The sequence below is a fragment of the Apodemus sylvaticus genome, chromosome 8 (assembly GCF_947179515.1).
Source record: "Apodemus sylvaticus chromosome 8, mApoSyl1.1, whole genome shotgun sequence".
NCBI lineage: Eukaryota > Metazoa > Chordata > Mammalia > Rodentia > Muridae > Apodemus > Apodemus sylvaticus.
The window spans coordinates 93,202,221-93,219,100 of NC_067479.1; the positions used below are offsets into that span (position 1 = coordinate 93,202,221).

The window sequence follows — 16,880 nt, forward strand, 5'->3', positions numbered from 1 at the left end:
CCTGGCTCTGGAAAGACTCAGTGAAACAGTATTCGGCAAAACCAGAACGGGGAAGTGGGAAGGGGTGGGAGGGAGGACAGGGGAAGAGAAGGGGGCTTACGGGACTATCGGGGAGTGGGGGGGCTAGAAAAGGGGAAATCATTTGAAATGTAAATAAATTATATCGAATAAAAAAAAACACAACACAATACACACACACAGGCACACACATGAACAGAGATACCTGTAAGTGATAAAGGCCCATCAACTGAAAGATCATGAAGGGACTGCATCTAGACACTCACTACCTAGAGAGACTGAGTGAGGGGAGAGTCTGAATCCCAGGCTCTTGGTCAGAATTACAAGCTCTCCTGGACGGAGGCAGGACCAGTTATCCAGAGCTTGCTGGGAAGCAGCTTTCCAGCTGAAGTTTTGAGGAAGACCCACGGCTTCAAAGACAGTTGGCAAGGGGCCAAAGAAGGGGCAGAACCCACTCACTGTTTAGAAAAAAAAATGGAGGCAAGATTATCATAAGTTAAATCTACAGCACTGAGTAGTCCCAATGTCCACACAAAGTAACTCACTGGGATCAATTGTCAGAGATGAAAGAGGTAGGACTTACATGGTCACTTGGCCAGCTGGGCTGATGATCTTTTGCAAGTAATAGTTGTGTGTTGTGAGAACAGATTTGCTAGGAAATTAATGCAAAGCCATCTGTTCTAGATGCTTTCTGTCAAGTGCCACCCAGTTTCAACTCCTGGAATGACTTTACAAATGACTTTGATCCCCTTCATGACATCAGCAGGTAGCCAGCCATTCTGGGGACGATATCCCATCCCCCACAGGTGGCATGTCCACATAGCCTGGTCCAAGATATGTCAGGAGTTTTCTCACAAACATCTTCCCGCCTCTGGGCAGGTGAGTGGAAGGTGTACCAGGGAGGGGGCCATGCTGTTCTAAGACATAGTATAGAAAAACAGCTGTAAGAACAGGCCCAGGAGAGGTCTGCAACCTGCCATAAATAATATTCTTTCTTTATAAGAAAAGAATAAGGTGCACCCAGGAGGCACCTGACCCTGAGAAAACCCAGTTCCACTACTTGCTGGCCATGTAGTTTTTGGCCAGTGGTGCTATCTCCGAGCCTCACTTCCCTAACAAGAATGGAGACCCAGGGGCTGAGAGAGCGCTCAATGTCATGAGTATGAACTACTCTTGCAGAAGCTCCAACCTCAGTTCCCAGAACACACTTCGGACTCCAAGGAATCTTATATCCTCTTAGGATCTATAAATACACACACACACACATCTTTTTTATGAAAATGTGTTTCCTAGGATTATATGGACTATGTAAACAGCATGGTTTGATGATATCTATACAGGGAGCACAGAACACACATTAGAGCTTGTGAAAGTCATGACGTGTGCTGTCTTCTTCCTGGGTTCCCAAGAAGACTACATTTCCCAGCATTCCCTGTGGTAAAGTTAGGTCCATGTGACCAGGTCCTTGCCAGTGGACAGAAAACAAAAGTAATAGACTATTGAGGCCTTGCTTCTTTAATGTGCTTTTCTAGACACTATTTTCATGGCTGACTTGTAGGATAAGGACAGCTAAAGGCTAAAGGAGTCCTCGGGGAAAACAGTAGGGATTCCAGGAGAAAAGCTCAGGTCCCTCAAGTCAGCCACACCTTGATAGAAAATCGCATCAGATGATCTCAATTAAGAAAGAAGTCTGTGTTATGGTGAGTCCCCCAAATCTGGAGGCTATCTATTTCAGCAACAAGAATGTCTCCCTGACAGATATGACTATTTCATAGATGTTCATTTATGAGACAGTGCCCAACCCCCAAACACAACAGGGCCCAGTACAGCAAAGTAATGATTTTAGGATTATCAGATAAGACGGCCCTCTTATCTTAGATTTGAGTGAGTATGTCCATGTGATTTACAATGGCCAGATGGCTCAGTGGGCAAATGTGTTCGCTGGAAATTTGAGTTTGTGCTCCAGAGCCTACATGGTGGAGGTATTGGCAATCAGGCACATCCATGGACACCTTAGAAGTGACTTCACAACAATCAGGTATCTCTAAAGCCAGCTCTCCATGGACCCAGTTAGGAGATGTGTCATCTCTAGCAACCGAAGAAGCAACAGCATCACATCGTCCCTTTGCACATGAGCTACAGGCCCAATTAAAAACCTCGGTCTCCCCGCCCTCTCTCTCTTCCAGTAAACCTTCCATGTGAGACCTGCTGAAGGACCTAATTTTTTTAGGACCCACTGCATAGTTCTAACGGGAGGGAGAGAACCAACTTCCACAATCTTTCTTCTGACCCCCCACCTGCCTCTCATCACACATGTGCACCTCCCTCCCCCACACTAAATAAGCAAACAAATAAAGAACTGCTATTATAAAAATATACTTGTTCTTTATCTGGAATTGAAGTATGACTGAATACTAAACTTTGCTGCTTAATCTGTTTTGTTGTATATTTTGATGAGAAACAAGCAAAACCCACAGTTAGTTACCTATTGAAAGGTTTGAAGATGCTGCTGCTAATTTTGTTGTGGGTGCCTCTGGGGGTGTCACTGGGAAAGGAAAGAGATTGCAGTTATTTCTCTTACGGTTCTATATTAAAACTGTTCCATTCCAGATTCATTTGGGGGGAAGAGTCAGGCTGGGTGTAGTAGTAAGTTTACAAATTTGAGACCAGGCAGTACTGCAACCACACACACACACACACACACACACAGCATATACTCATATACACAAACATACACACAATACATATATGCATATACACATCACACACATACATACACCATATACTCATATATACAAACATATACACAATACATATATGCATATACACATCACACAGAGAGAGAGCGAGAGAATAAAACAGAAAAGAAAAAAGGAACAGGTAAGACTCTAGACTCTGAAAGTGTTTACTCCAATCCCTAGAGTTCAGAGGTTTGCAGGCGTAACCATTTTCTCTGTGTGTTGGGTGGTTGGTTGACTAAGGGGATCTTAACTAGGAGAACATACTCAGTCTAGTTCAAGGCCATCCTGAAGCTTCACAAAGAAGATCCAGACTGTACTTCATGCTTTGAAGATTTCTAGGACGAAGGATGTCCCCACTGTTTCACTCCTCCAGGTTCCGCTCTGAGCTTGGAAATTCAAATCAGTGAACTCTGCTAGGTTCTCCAGAATCTAAGAATATGTTCTCAACTTTCTCCCGGGTAACCCCCACTCACTGGCTGCAAGAAGCACAGCACTCCTTAGAGGTAGTTTGACTGGGTAAGTTCTTAACCAAATGCAGACTCCTTGGAAGCAAGCAATGGAATGATATTATAATTAGAATGGTGTAACCTCTGACTCCCCTGCGACATCTAATCATCTGTCAGAGACAGGGAGTCATCAGAACTTCCACTTGACATACACACACTGTCTTCTTCCACTGAACATGAAAACACGTATTTGCTGCATAAGTGAAGCATGTGTGGTGATTAAGGTGGCCCTCCTATCAATCATAGTAAACAAAGCACAGTCAGTTTTCTACTCCATTTCTACACCAACATCCAAAGAGAATGAAGGAGTAATGTGGACAAGACTTATAGGACTCATAGGATGAGGGGTGGGGAGTAGAATAGGCTACAATGAATGAGTAATGCGTGCTAGGTGGGGGCGTAACGTGGGGGTGACTGGATCTGGGGCTGCATTCTGGTCTGATGAATGGCCGCCACATTTGGGATCCAGCGGATCTTGCCGAGACATAGCGAGAGCCTGTGCTCCATGCTCCAGAAGCCGCTGGCCTTGAAACACACAGCTCAGTGGGGCAACTAATTAACACCCTGTTTTCAAAACAGCTGGACCCAAGCCCCTTCTCAGGGTACTGTCTACATAACCACTCAAACCCTACTCTTTCTTTCTCCTGCATTAAGGGGACTGGGATTCCCAGGCCTACAGTGGCCTACGGTAACACAGAATGTCTTGTTAATTTCAAATGAATCGCTTTTTAGTAAAAAATATTGTGCGACATATATTTATACTAAAAACAATTTGTTGTTTACATGAAGCTCAAATTTTAACCAAGTACCCATAGTTCAATTTGTTAAGTCTGACAGCCCTATTTATGAGCAGGAGATTGGCAGGCGTAAGGCACTGTGCTTTCCCAGACATTCGAAGTACATTAAATGACATTTACCTCATTTGTTTTAGGTGTCAGAGATTGCTGGGGTGGGCTCCCTGGTTTTTATTCATGACTTGTTCAACACCGAGTCCTATCAAATTCCTTTTAAGGAACTGTTTGATTTTTCTGTTGCCAACTCAGTTTCTCCCTCCTTAGCTCCTTCTAGCTGCGTTTGTTCCTGCAGATCAAATGTGCTCTTGGCTAGATGAAGCCACACCTCCTTTCCATTCCGTGCCCTGGTCTATCCGGAAGGTGATATAAAGTGAGGCTCAGAACGTGATATAAAGTGAGGCTCAGACTCTGATCATCTTACCAAATGGTGAATAAGTTGTAGTTAATTTATCAAATAACCTCCCATTTCCCTTGAAGTCTACACATCTACAAAAGTGCTGTCATATGTTAGTCTCAGTTGGCTCTTCCTCCCAGTCATCAAGGATTCTTACTGTGAAAGTCCTTTTGTTACTGTAGCTTTAAACATGATAATATTCTTCAGAATCCAATGTGTCAAGATTCCCTGTCATTCTCCCAACAATTAAAACATTTCCCTATTCTCATCTTAACATTCAACATTTGGCCGAGTAAATAGAACACTAATGATACATGTAGTCTTAACTTCCAAATACCCACAGAAATAAAAACTAAATAGATATGAGTAATTCCAATGGTATATTTCATTTGAACCAGCATAGCTGAAAATATTTTCTTTCAACATGTAATCAATATTTTTAAATTTTAAAATATCCTGAATTCTTTCGATTGTGTCATACCTTTAAATCCTAGTGCGTCCTTCATATTTACAAAGTACCTCCACCCAGATCAGTCATATGGTAAGTGTCCTTGTGTGGGGCCCGATAACTATTGCATTAGCTGGTGCAGGTCTTAGCAAGCAACAAAAGCATCTTCTACAAGATATTACACTAACCTTGAACTATGCAACATGAAGAAGTTTTCATATTAAAATCTCAAACACACACACACACACACACACACATACACACATACACACATACTATTTCTATAAGCACTTGGCTAAAACATGAGGGAAAATGGGGGAAACCTGAAAAAGTCTACAGGTCAATAAAATCTCTTAGCCCTCCGATCCTGAGTAATCAAGTGAGAATTTGAGGCATCAGAACATTCTGTAACAGTCCCCAGGGAGGTGTGGCTCCCACTCAACAATTACATCGGGAATAGATACTAAAATGAAAAAAACACCAGTCTCTGGGAGAAACAGTTTGCATTTTATATTACTGCGATGCCCTCCTCCCAGGTGGGCACCCACTGATGATAAAACTAGAGGTGGATTGATATCACAGAGGAAAATCAGCTCAGCCCTCCGCCAGGAGACTCCCAGCCTCTCCTATTTGGTGGGAAATTATTCAGTCCCTTTCTCATTTCCTTAGAATGGCGTTTCTATTAGTCAACATAATATATTATAGGACTGGCCAGTGGGAACTTAATATGAAACATTTTGTATAAAAATGTACAAATTATTTCTGCTCTGGAAGAAAAAAAACTATGCAATATGAGTATGTCAATTCAATCTGAAATTCTTCAAGATGTTGGCACGGAGTTTAGAGTAGGGAGTTAGGGTGGGCAAAGTCCAGGGATGGAAGCCCTAGGGATGCTCCTGGTCCATCTTGGCAATGGGCAGATTCATCAGGAACCAAGTCCTCCTTCCCTGTCTCTCATCTATATCAGCTACAAAGCAAGAGGCGGGTCTTGTGGGAATCTTCCAAACTGCAGCGGTTCATGAACCAAGGACATAAAACTTGCTCTATATCCTTCCTGTGCCCCAGGTCGGCAAACGTTTTCCTATAAACATGCAGAAGGTAAACAGTGCCTGCTTTATACATCAGACAATCTCTATTCTCAACTCTTCCATTATAGCACAAAATCAGACATGGACAACATGTGAACAAATGAGATGCTATTTACAATAATGGAGGTCATGGTTTCCGAACCCCTCTCTATTATATTTTTATATAATGCTTACTTTTAAATTGATTTATTTTGTTATCAACTGGCATTAATGCTTTAATGGAAATCAAAATATGAATAGAATATATGAATAGAAACTATTTAGAGAAAGAAATATAAAATAATTTTTAAACTACTAATTTACTATTTGTAGTGACCCACAGGAACTTTCAAACAAGATTCTAGGATGTTCTCCCCTTGGAAGTATAGAGAATACAAGAAAGACCCCTTTCTTCACCTAAAGATTCACCTTGAAATACTGACACATAACATGAAATAGTTTCTGAAAATTGCTTCAAAAAATCTAGCAAACAACATGGTGTGCTGGTATGGGGTGGGGGTGGAGCCAGAGGTGTTTGGGAGCTGTCAGCTACAGAATGTGGACATTTTAGCCTGAGTTTAAGACAGCTACAGTTTAAAGGTTAACAAAGAGGATCTTGCCAAGACACAGTATAAGAGAAATAGCTTTCTAGAAGTCAAGGAGAAAACAAGGCAGAAGTGTGAAGAAAGCCAATAGCCTTCCATTCCACAAGACACCTCACAGGTCCTGGAGGCAGCCAGGACTCATCACAGGAAAGTCAACTAGAGAAAAAAGCTTTGGTGAGCAGCCCTGTCAGCCAGACTTCTGCGCCCAGGGTTGAGCTGCAGGGATGCCTGTCCAAAGCCTGAGGCTGTATACAAAGTCACAAGGTACACCCCGAGAGTTGGCACTGCTGTGGCCTGATAGGCAGCAGAGCTGGCTGGAACTGACCGTCAGGCAGCCTTGAATTCCGCTGTGCTCCCAAGCTGCACATCTTCCCTTTGAACAATCCCGCAGGAGGCTCTGAGCCAACGCAGAAGAACAAAGCTGTTCAATATGCTAGAAATGGGTCAGTTTAATTTCATTGTCTAAACATACTGGAACTGAAGCAGAAAAGAGTAGCAAATGGCATAAATTAACCAACTGAACCCCACTGTGAGCCTGGCTACCATTCTACTATTGAGATAGCCTAGCCTGCAGCTTCCAGCTGGTTTTGCTGAAATTTCAGGGACTACAGGAAGGCAGAGGCTCAAGCCATTGTCCCTCTGTCCCTTGCAGACTAGAATAAAAAAGGCTGAGGACACTGAAGTGCCCCCCAGGAAGATGAAGACCTTGAGAGTCAGAAGTTCACTGCAACAGGCCTCTTGTCTTTGTATTAGCAAGGTTACAGGGAGTCTGTAGAGACTGGGACTCTTTTAGGTATTACAAAGGCAGGGAATACAGAGACACTGGGTCACTTGTTTTATCTTGTCATACACAGAGAAAGAAAAGAAACAGACTTTTTAGATATTTTAGGTTTTTAAAAAAAAAAACAAGCAAAATGTAATAAGAAAACAGAACCGCTTGGTCTATGACTCTTCCCTATTTTACTCATGTTATTCTGGCTTGCATTGGGCCGGTGTTCAGAGAGCCACACACTACCACTTCCCTAATCACAGTCAGGCTTAGGGCTGCCTCTACATGGGAAAACTGGGACCAACAGCATCCTGGAGTTGTTGAGGCTACAAACTTTCAACCTGAGGATGGAGATAGGAAAAAGAAAAGAGGAATTTCAAATATAGCTGATCAAACAATGTTCAGGAAATCAAGAAATAGCAGAAAGGTTGTGGATACATTCCACGTCCCATTGGGTCCTGAATGATCTGTAACTGCTCTTGGGACAGTGCCGTATGGCACCTTGTATACCAGAGCCTTGCATGATGGAACAGTTCTAAAACCAGATTCAGCCATATTCATGAAGCTATCTCTATGAAAACAAAAAGCAAGAAAAAAATATTACTCTGATATATAGAGATCATATATTTTTCTGATATATATCATATATAATATTATATATAAATTGTATATATGATATATATCAGAGAAAGAATTTACCAAATCTCTTGATTTCCTTTAAGAGATCAATACAACCAGGGAAAGAAGACAGCACGAGGAAAATATAAATAAAAAGTCCTGCTAATTTTGAATGTGGAGAAAGTGTGGAAGGCAGAGAGACATTGGAACCAAGCCTTACAAAACTTCCTGGGAACCGAGATGGTAAGGGTGCTCTGTAGGGAATGTCTTTACCTGCAGATGGTTGTGTAAATACGTCAAGCAGACGTAGAAGTGGCATTTCTGCCGGCCCTAGCCTCAGGCTTCCCGGGCTCTTCAGGGGTCCACTGACCCACATCCCCTGTCTTTGACAGATACATTTTTCTGCCTGCAAAACTCACAGATGGAAGAAAGTAAGCCTGGGCGAGAGTGCCTGTGAAAACTCAACCCATGCTGCAATAAATGCTAAAACTGTTTACTAACAGGTCCTATTGTGGCTTTCATGCAAACATTCATAGGGAAAGGGGAAACACATTTTACTCGGGAGCCTCATAAATAATGCAAAAGGTCTAATTTTCCATAATCACATCTGACATTTATCTCTAGTCGATAATGTATCGGCACATGCGTCATCGTATACAGATGCAATTGCAGGGCCAACAGGAGAGTGTCTGTGTTGGGGACTGAGGAAATTCTACCGCCCTTTGAACTGATGTGCAAAATTTGCCATCTTCAAAGACGTTCACCTGGGCAAAGGATGGAAATGGCATTGTTTGCTAGGTGAAATTAAGTGGGAAATTACAGAAAAGGCAATTTAAATGAGAATTTTTTTCAAGACATACATATTCATAACTTACAAACTGACAAAGCCCTGCAGATACCATAGGAACCACTTTGTAAGAAGAGCTGATTCCTCCAGATTCCGTTTGTCAGTGACAAGATAATTTTCATAGCAACAAATTAACATCTCAAAGAGAACTGGGAAGGCTGTGGTGTGTGGGCAGGAGGCAAGCTGGGGTCTAGCAAAGGCGTTCCACACTCAAGTTTTTATTTCACAACTTCCCTAGGAAGACTCTCACCGATCAGATGTCCCTGTCAAGAGCCTAGGACCCTCCCGGTCCTGAAGAATTTTCTACAGCTTTGTTCTTAATCTGAGTCAGACTTGAGACCACCTTCTAAATCATCATTTAATAATGCATTCTATACAATCCTGAAATGAAACTCAGAGAAACCCACACGTTAAAATCAAACAGTGGGCCCAGCTTATAATATAAAAGGAAGCTTAGGACAAATGGTCTATTGGAAAGCCATATGTATTTTGGTGCTAAGCATGATTGCATGTAAAAGCTGGGGCACTGCCACACGAGGCCCAAGCACTGGCTATGAAGATGGCAGAACCAAGGTTTAGATCTGCAGTTCTTAACTAAAATCTATGCATAGAGGCATCTTCCAAGAATCCCAGAGTCAGGCCAGAGACTGGTGAATCCCAGAGCTCTCTGGCCAGCCAACCTAGCCAAACCAGGCCATTGAGAGACCATGCCTCAAAATGTAGGGTGGAGAAGAACTGGGGGAAATACCTGAGAGCAACTTCTGGCCTCTACCCACACACATGCACAAATACACATAAACATGTACATGGAATATAACAAACACATACACACACACACACACACACACACACACACACACACACACACACGAGACAAAAACTATTAGAAGTTAAAATGGCCCAGTGAAATAAAAGTTGTATTCTACACAGAAAGTACAAAAGTACATAATAAAGTATGTCTTAACGGCTATGACTGTTGCCTTCAGTGATGTCACTCCTGCAGAAACAGTAACTCACTGATACACGGCAGACATGCTCCTAGAAAATTAAGTACTTATTAAAACTATGCATGTTTAGAGTAGAGTCTAGGCTTAGGTGACTATTCACAGATTCTTTTTCATTTGCCTAGACTTCCAACAGGGCATCTGATGTTCACCTCCAGACAGATAGTCATACTGAAGAATGCTTATCACAGCTGAGCCTTGTGGCTGCCAACCATGTGACAGCACAAGCTAGCACCATGTAGATGTAAGGGAAAATATCACTACCACCCATTTCCTCCTGACACTAAGACCCAGCAGAGGTCATCTCAGTAGTTCTTTTTGCTCACTAACACACTCTCTCAGAAACGTGGCTCTGAACTCCTTACCCTCACCTTCTACAAACTTGGGGACAATGGGCACAGCAACTTCACAGGGCTGTGGGCACTAAATACCTTCATGTTCGTAAAAAGTTCTAGCCACAAACATAAGCCATCAATGAAGCCTAGACTATATAATGATTATGTCTGTAACAGCATCCCTGTACCAGTCTCTCTGAGCTAAATCCTAATGCAAAGAAGCCAAGAAGAACCAAGAGATGGGGAAGAAGAGCTCAGAATGGCCAGTAGACTAGGAACAACCGAGGAAGAAATCAGCAGGGCTCAGTAGGCATGCTACAGAATTTGACCCTAATCCTCATGGGTTAGTATACTTTTGAGACACTAGTATGTGTACATCAGACACTTTTCTAGTTCATCAACCCGATAACCATGTAAGAAATGGATCAGAGAAAGTAGAGCCAGCAAAACGAAGGTCATTCAGGAAAATGATTCAGCAGCCCTGCTTTCCAAATGTATAAGTGGAGAGGGCACTGCTACAGTCTGAATGTGTCCCTTGAAGTCCAGATGCTAAAACATAATGGCCAAGGTGATGGGTGACATTAAGAATGGCATCTCTAAGAGGTAACTAAGTTGCAGTGGCGGAGTCCTCATTGTGGGATTAAGGCCTTATAAATGGTGCCAAGGGATGGGCTCCTGCTCCTCTGTTTTTTGTCTTTTGGTTTTTTTTTCTTTTCTGCCATGTGTAGAGTCTCACTATTTATGAGGAATTAGCCTTTAGAATCTTGGCTCCCTGGCCTCTGGAACTGTAAGAACCACACTTTTCTTCTTCACAAGTTACTCAGCTTGTAGCAGTACAAATGGACAAGCACAGGGCCACCATGTGGTAACTAGAAGGAGAATGAAGGATACCAGAAAGAATAGTCCAGAGAAAACACTGAACACACATGAAGGTAAGGGAGCATGGGGGTGAGAAACGGTGTGGGGTTTCCAGCTTGGGTTATTAGAATCGGGTCTCACCCTCATGTCTCCTCAACTGTGAATCTAAAGGGCAGGAGCCGTCTTGGAAGCACACAGCATCCTAAAAACATGAGAAGACCCAGAGATAGAAAGGCCATTCCCTACTTCCCTCTGGCACCTCATCCATGACTGGGGTATTAAATTAGAGCCCCGCTGGGATGCTAAGGGCCAAAGCTCAACACAACGCTCTGAACAAGAACATTTTCTACAACATGTCTGCTCATGTCAGGACACCTTCCTGAGAGCAGCATTGCCCAGTGGAGCTCGGAGGCGAGGAGTCCAGCTTAAACAGCCACCCTGGGGTCCGGGACTGGTCAATATATCAGGCTGGGTACTCAGTTTCCTGATCTGGAGCTATACTTGCTTAGGCCTGTTGTGAAGATTAAAGTAAATAATCTTAGAAAATCTCTCAGGCAAGTACCTGATAAGTGTTGTTTGGGTGTTGGCTTTGGCTGAATTGTCTCATGCTCCTGCTGGGGACAGAGGAGAAGGCCTTGTTACTTCCAGAGAAGAAAGCATGGAAAAGGTGTTGGCTACAGCAGACGACAGGCAGGAAAGTGAGCAAGATCTGCACAGTGTGCAGTCCCTCACCAGGGAACCACCCAGCTTCTGACCACAGGGAGGCATCAGCAGGGGCCCTTTCACCTCACAGTCAGGCCTGTGGTCATGGAGAGTGAGGACAGGAGAAGCAGTATCCCTGAACCATAGTGAAAGTAGGCTCTGCCTCACCACATGACTGGAGTGAATCATGTCCCTGGTTAGAGCTCTGTGCCATTACTGGCAAGATGGAGATCAATAATAAGAATCTTCCAAGGCTCTGTATGGAGGACTGACATGAGGATTCAGGTTGAAACATGTGACAGAGGGCCTGGCTAATACTACATGCTGAGGAAATGCTAACTCATCAAAAACACTAGGAGAGGCAACTAAAGGAGTAAAGTCTGAAGGGCTATGGTGAATGTTGCTTCCCTGACTGACAGTCTTACGCTCTGCTCCTTATGGTGGGTCACCTGTAACACCTGGCTCTGTGAGAGCTGGCAATAGTGACAACTCCACAACGGCTACTCACATAATGGCTTTATTCTTCACACCAGCTATAGCAGCATCAGGATTTGTGACACAACCACCAGACATATGCATACTATCTGTCTATCATCTATTTGTCTGTCTGTCTCCCTCCTTCCCTCAGGTGTGAGAGAAAGCATAAGAGAACCGAGACTGTCTCACATCTCTCCTGCACATTCCTCATTCACAGAGTATATTCATTACTTATCTCGTTGCTATAACACAATAAGGGAAAGGAGCCACTTAAGAACAAGAAGGGTCTACTTCAGCTCATTGCTCTAGGGGACAAAATGTTGGAGGGAGACACAGTTGTAGAATCTTGAGGCAGCTGGTCACACTGCAGCCACAACCAAAAGCAGAGAACAATGACTGCTCCCAGATGGTCACAGCAAGTCCACAACCATAAGCTGAGGACAGCCAGTTTACCCCACTTGTGCTTTCTCTCCTACTCCCACAGAGGGGTGTCTCAACCCTTCTGACCCCAGATACATGCAGTCTTGGGGGCAGAGGGGCATTTGGGGACAGAATGAGTCCTAGCTTGGATGTGCAGTCCTTGTGGTTCATGCCACTTCCAGATCTCTTCCTGGATGGGACAGGACAGGGAAACTGACATGGGCTTGGTGCTGGGCAGGTTCCTGAGGCAGCTGGCCACAAGCCAAAAGTAATAAATAATAGAGTCCAGCCACCTTCTCCCTTCTGGATCCCACCTAAGATTAGGGTGGGTCTTGGCATGGCCCACCTAGTCTAAATAGATGATGCTAGATTCTTTCAAGTTGACAGTCAGTCTTAAACATCATGCTGGGGGCAGTGGTAGACTCAGAAGAGTCATTCATTACTAGAGATCTTGGCCACCACTGAGACCTGAAGCTCCAGGATTGAAAAAGCACTGTTCCCCAAGGATGCTGCTCTTATGTCACTAGCTTTTAAATGCTCCAGGAATCAGTTTGGACATCACTGTAGTTTCAACACACCACCAAAGAATAAGGTCTAGTTCATACTCTCTCTGCCTCAATCACAAGTCATTGTCCACCTGCGACATGCAGAATTCCTAGTGTCAATGTGAGCTGAAGAAGAATGAGCCCACAAGTTACTGAGTATTTCCCCTCTGGCATATTCACCACCCCAGAGTTACAGGATTGTCAAAACATATCATTTGTGTTAAAAAGAAAAGTCTTTCCCCTACACCCCCAAGTAGTCTTTAAAGGAACTTTCTGGAAGTGGGAGGAAGAAGGGCCACCCACACTTGAATTGTTTGATGCTTCTGACTGACAGAATTTTCTGAAAGAAAAGAAAAATCACTGTGCCCCAGGTTGATCATTGTCATGCCATGGGTATGCTAAAGAAAACTTTCAGAGAGGATATGAATGTTCTAGAAGTCGTGAGCAGACCCCAAAAGGATCCAGACCTCCTATAACACCACCCCTAGTCAACGGGTCCTTGAACTCTCTACTCCTAAGTCTAGGTCCAGTCTGTGTGTCATCCATATCTTACAATAGCTAACACTCGGGGAACTACTCTATTCATGACAGGGCTGGGCTCCAACTATACCCCTGCCTTCTAATCTAACAACAATGAGCATCCTTAGGAGGCAAAACTTTGGAGAAGTTACATAACTTTCCCCAACTTGAATGCCTGGGACAACTAAATCCATCTCTGCCCACTCCCAAACTGAATGATCCCAGGCTAGGATGCTCATAGAAGTTGCATCTGCCACTTGCCTTGTCCAACACTAGGCATGGACACGAGCAAAAGGGTGTTGTCCAGCTCTACAAGCTGGGTCAGTTCAATGTGAAAATATAAGGAACAGTTCTCACCTTCCCAGGCATTCCCTGGACAGCAGACCACAAGCTCCACTGAACAGTTTGGAGGGTTCCTTGTGGTTATAAACAGAAACACCAAGTGTTATGATGATGAGAATGATGCTGATGACATTGAAAATACATGAAGTCATTAAGTGTAGCTGGAAGGCAAATAACACTCATTTTAAAATCATCAATTTAATGTCATTTCCCATCACAGGAAGATACTGAAGGTTGCATGTGTGTCCTGGAACTGACCATGTTAAAAACATCAAAGGTGACAGTGATGGGAGGTTTTAGGGACAGAAGAAAGTTACATTTGTGTAGATAGAAGAATGGCTTCTCACCTCAACACTCCTCAGTAGCCACTATGAGTGAGCCCAAAGCTGATAGCCTCCCCCTCTCTCTTTCCCTTCTATGTAGAAGTATTTTTTTTTTCTGACTGTGTCACCTTACCTGCCACTTTGTAGGTAATTTTACCTAGATAATAAAAGGAGTCCTGGGGCTATGGTTTGAGCTGCTGTGCCCTGAAACCCCGAACCCCAGATAGATATAGTTAAATCCTTACCCCAAGCTAAGGATTAGTAGGGTAGTAGGAGGTGGAGTCTTTGAAAGGTCAGTGCATCATGATGGCAGAGTCCTCATGAATTAAGCTTGTTCATATAAAATAGGCCCCAAAGCACTTGCTTGGCTCTTTACCACATAAAACAACAGCTAGAAGACTCCATCTATAGACCTAGAAGGAGTTACTATTGGGTAGAAGCCTGCTATTCCTAGCCTAGGACTTCAGGCCTCCAAACCTATAAGAAATGCAGTTCTGTGTGCATAGGCGACCCAGCCTCTAGAATCTTCTCATAGTGTCCCAAAGGAACTAAGACAGCTGAGAAAAGACCATTTTGTGGATGTATTTTTACAAGTGAAGTTTAAAAACTGGAAAACTATATGATTCAGTGGCATCAATTACATAAGAATAAAAAAATCTGTCTTTATACACAATCGACGGTGAGGCATTTGAGCCAGAGAGTGTGACTCTTAGACCAGGCGTAGGCTTCACTCCTTTGCTCACAGAGATGGGAAAGGCCTTGAAGCAAGTCTTTCTAATGTATTACAGGTCCAGACAACTTTGTCCTGAAGACAGATAAACAGTGGCTCTCATTCCAGGACCTGCTCAGTCCGAAGCCTAGAGCCAGCCTGCTCTAACTCACACGGGATAGTCACCTAGCTAAGAGCTGAGATCCTCCTTGCCAACCCAAGGTCCAGATAATAAATGGGTTGAATATCAGTGGAACACAAAAATAAGGCTGCTGAAGGATCCAGGTCACCCAATATCCCCAACTGGCTCTTTGTCAAATGACCAAATACAAAGGAAAGTTCTGTGACCATGAATAATGAGCAGAAAATGCATTAGAAGCCATTGTTGCCCTTTCTCTCAGTGGACTTGGAATCCCTCACATCTCTACAAGGGCCTAACATGCTGCTTGTTATTACTTTATATGTTAGGTAACTCCCCAAAGGCTGGCTACATCATTTGCAGAAGTGAAGACAATGAGCCAATTCTAAAATGATTGATAACTTCAAATGAATCCAAATGCGGGTCCTTCTAAGGTAGGGCCTTATGTGAGTATGCAGGCCTTGGTCCCATGAAGCTGGCCCTAATTGTATCAACCCCATTAAAACTTATGCAGGTCTCAGAGGAGGATCTACACTTGTCAATTCATTTTTAAAGTCTCCATATTTTCAATGCTGAAAACATTGAAAAACCAGAGACAGACCAGGAAGTCTAGCTTCATGAAAAGCAGTCCCTTAATCCTTAATAGGACTCACCATTGTCCCCCTCTTGGAGAACTGAGTCCAATACAATGGTGAGCCAGTCATTCCTCTGGCTAAGCAAAGACTGAAACATCAGGAATTATAAGCCATGAGTCTAAGAATTCCTTCCACACATGTGAGCCTTCATTTCAATCATAACTGAGGTCATTGAAGCTTATAAAAATGATATGTACATACAATATGTGTATGCACACACACACATGTGCACACACACACATACACACACACACACATACACAATCTCACCCAAGATCCAAAAGCCAGAATTTCACTTCTTACTTGGGCTGAAGCATTATGGGAAGGATGGAGATTTATTCTGCTGACTTATTAAAGGCAGTCAAAGACTGAATCTAATTGTATTGCAGGGGGGAGGGCAGGACAAACACTACAAATTATGTCAGAGTGGCCTGCCAAGTACGAAATGAGTGGCAGTCTACATTCTAGAGAATTTGGCTGCTAATACCACCACTAATGTGGCTTTATTGGGAAATAATTAACTATTTTGGAAGTATGGGGTCTGTGGGTACTTGCAGAAGGGGCCTTGTTCTCATTACTCATGACCCAGAAAAGTCAAAGACCATCCTCACAAAAGACCCCGGAGAAAAATTATAACCTTGGACCAATTGCCTAACAAGAATTCAGCAGCATGGTCTCACATCTGCTTCAAAGGGCAATAGAAACCCTGCAGTCTGATGTCCACTCCAAGGGGCCTATATTCCAATGGAATGTTGACTCTTATGCCAGTCAGTGTCATTCCTAAGGCATGGTGTACATAGCCTGCACCTTGAGAATATTATTCTGCACACTTTCAACATCTCTAATCATCAATGAAGGAAGGATTCAGTCAGCCTGGAAGTAGGCCTGTTGCTGTCCGTGGTGCTGAACTGCAGGTGTTCTCGTCAGCCCTGTTGTTGCTCCGAGGTTATTCTTGAGCAGATAGATTCTCCTGCTGTCTGGGTCATTTCGTCTTTACTAGTTTGATCGATGTATAGGCAGAAACTAGCACCACCATGGCTGGTACTTAACAAACTTCAACAAGGA

General features: G+C 43.4%; 1 protein-coding gene across 1 annotated transcript in view; it reads right to left on the bottom strand.

Moving 5' to 3' along the window:
* Positions 1-16,880, bottom strand: part of Cacna2d3 (calcium voltage-gated channel auxiliary subunit alpha2delta 3) — an 827,632-nt gene that overhangs the window by 747,196 nt on the left and 63,556 nt on the right. The gene's annotated exons all lie outside the window — the stretch shown is intronic.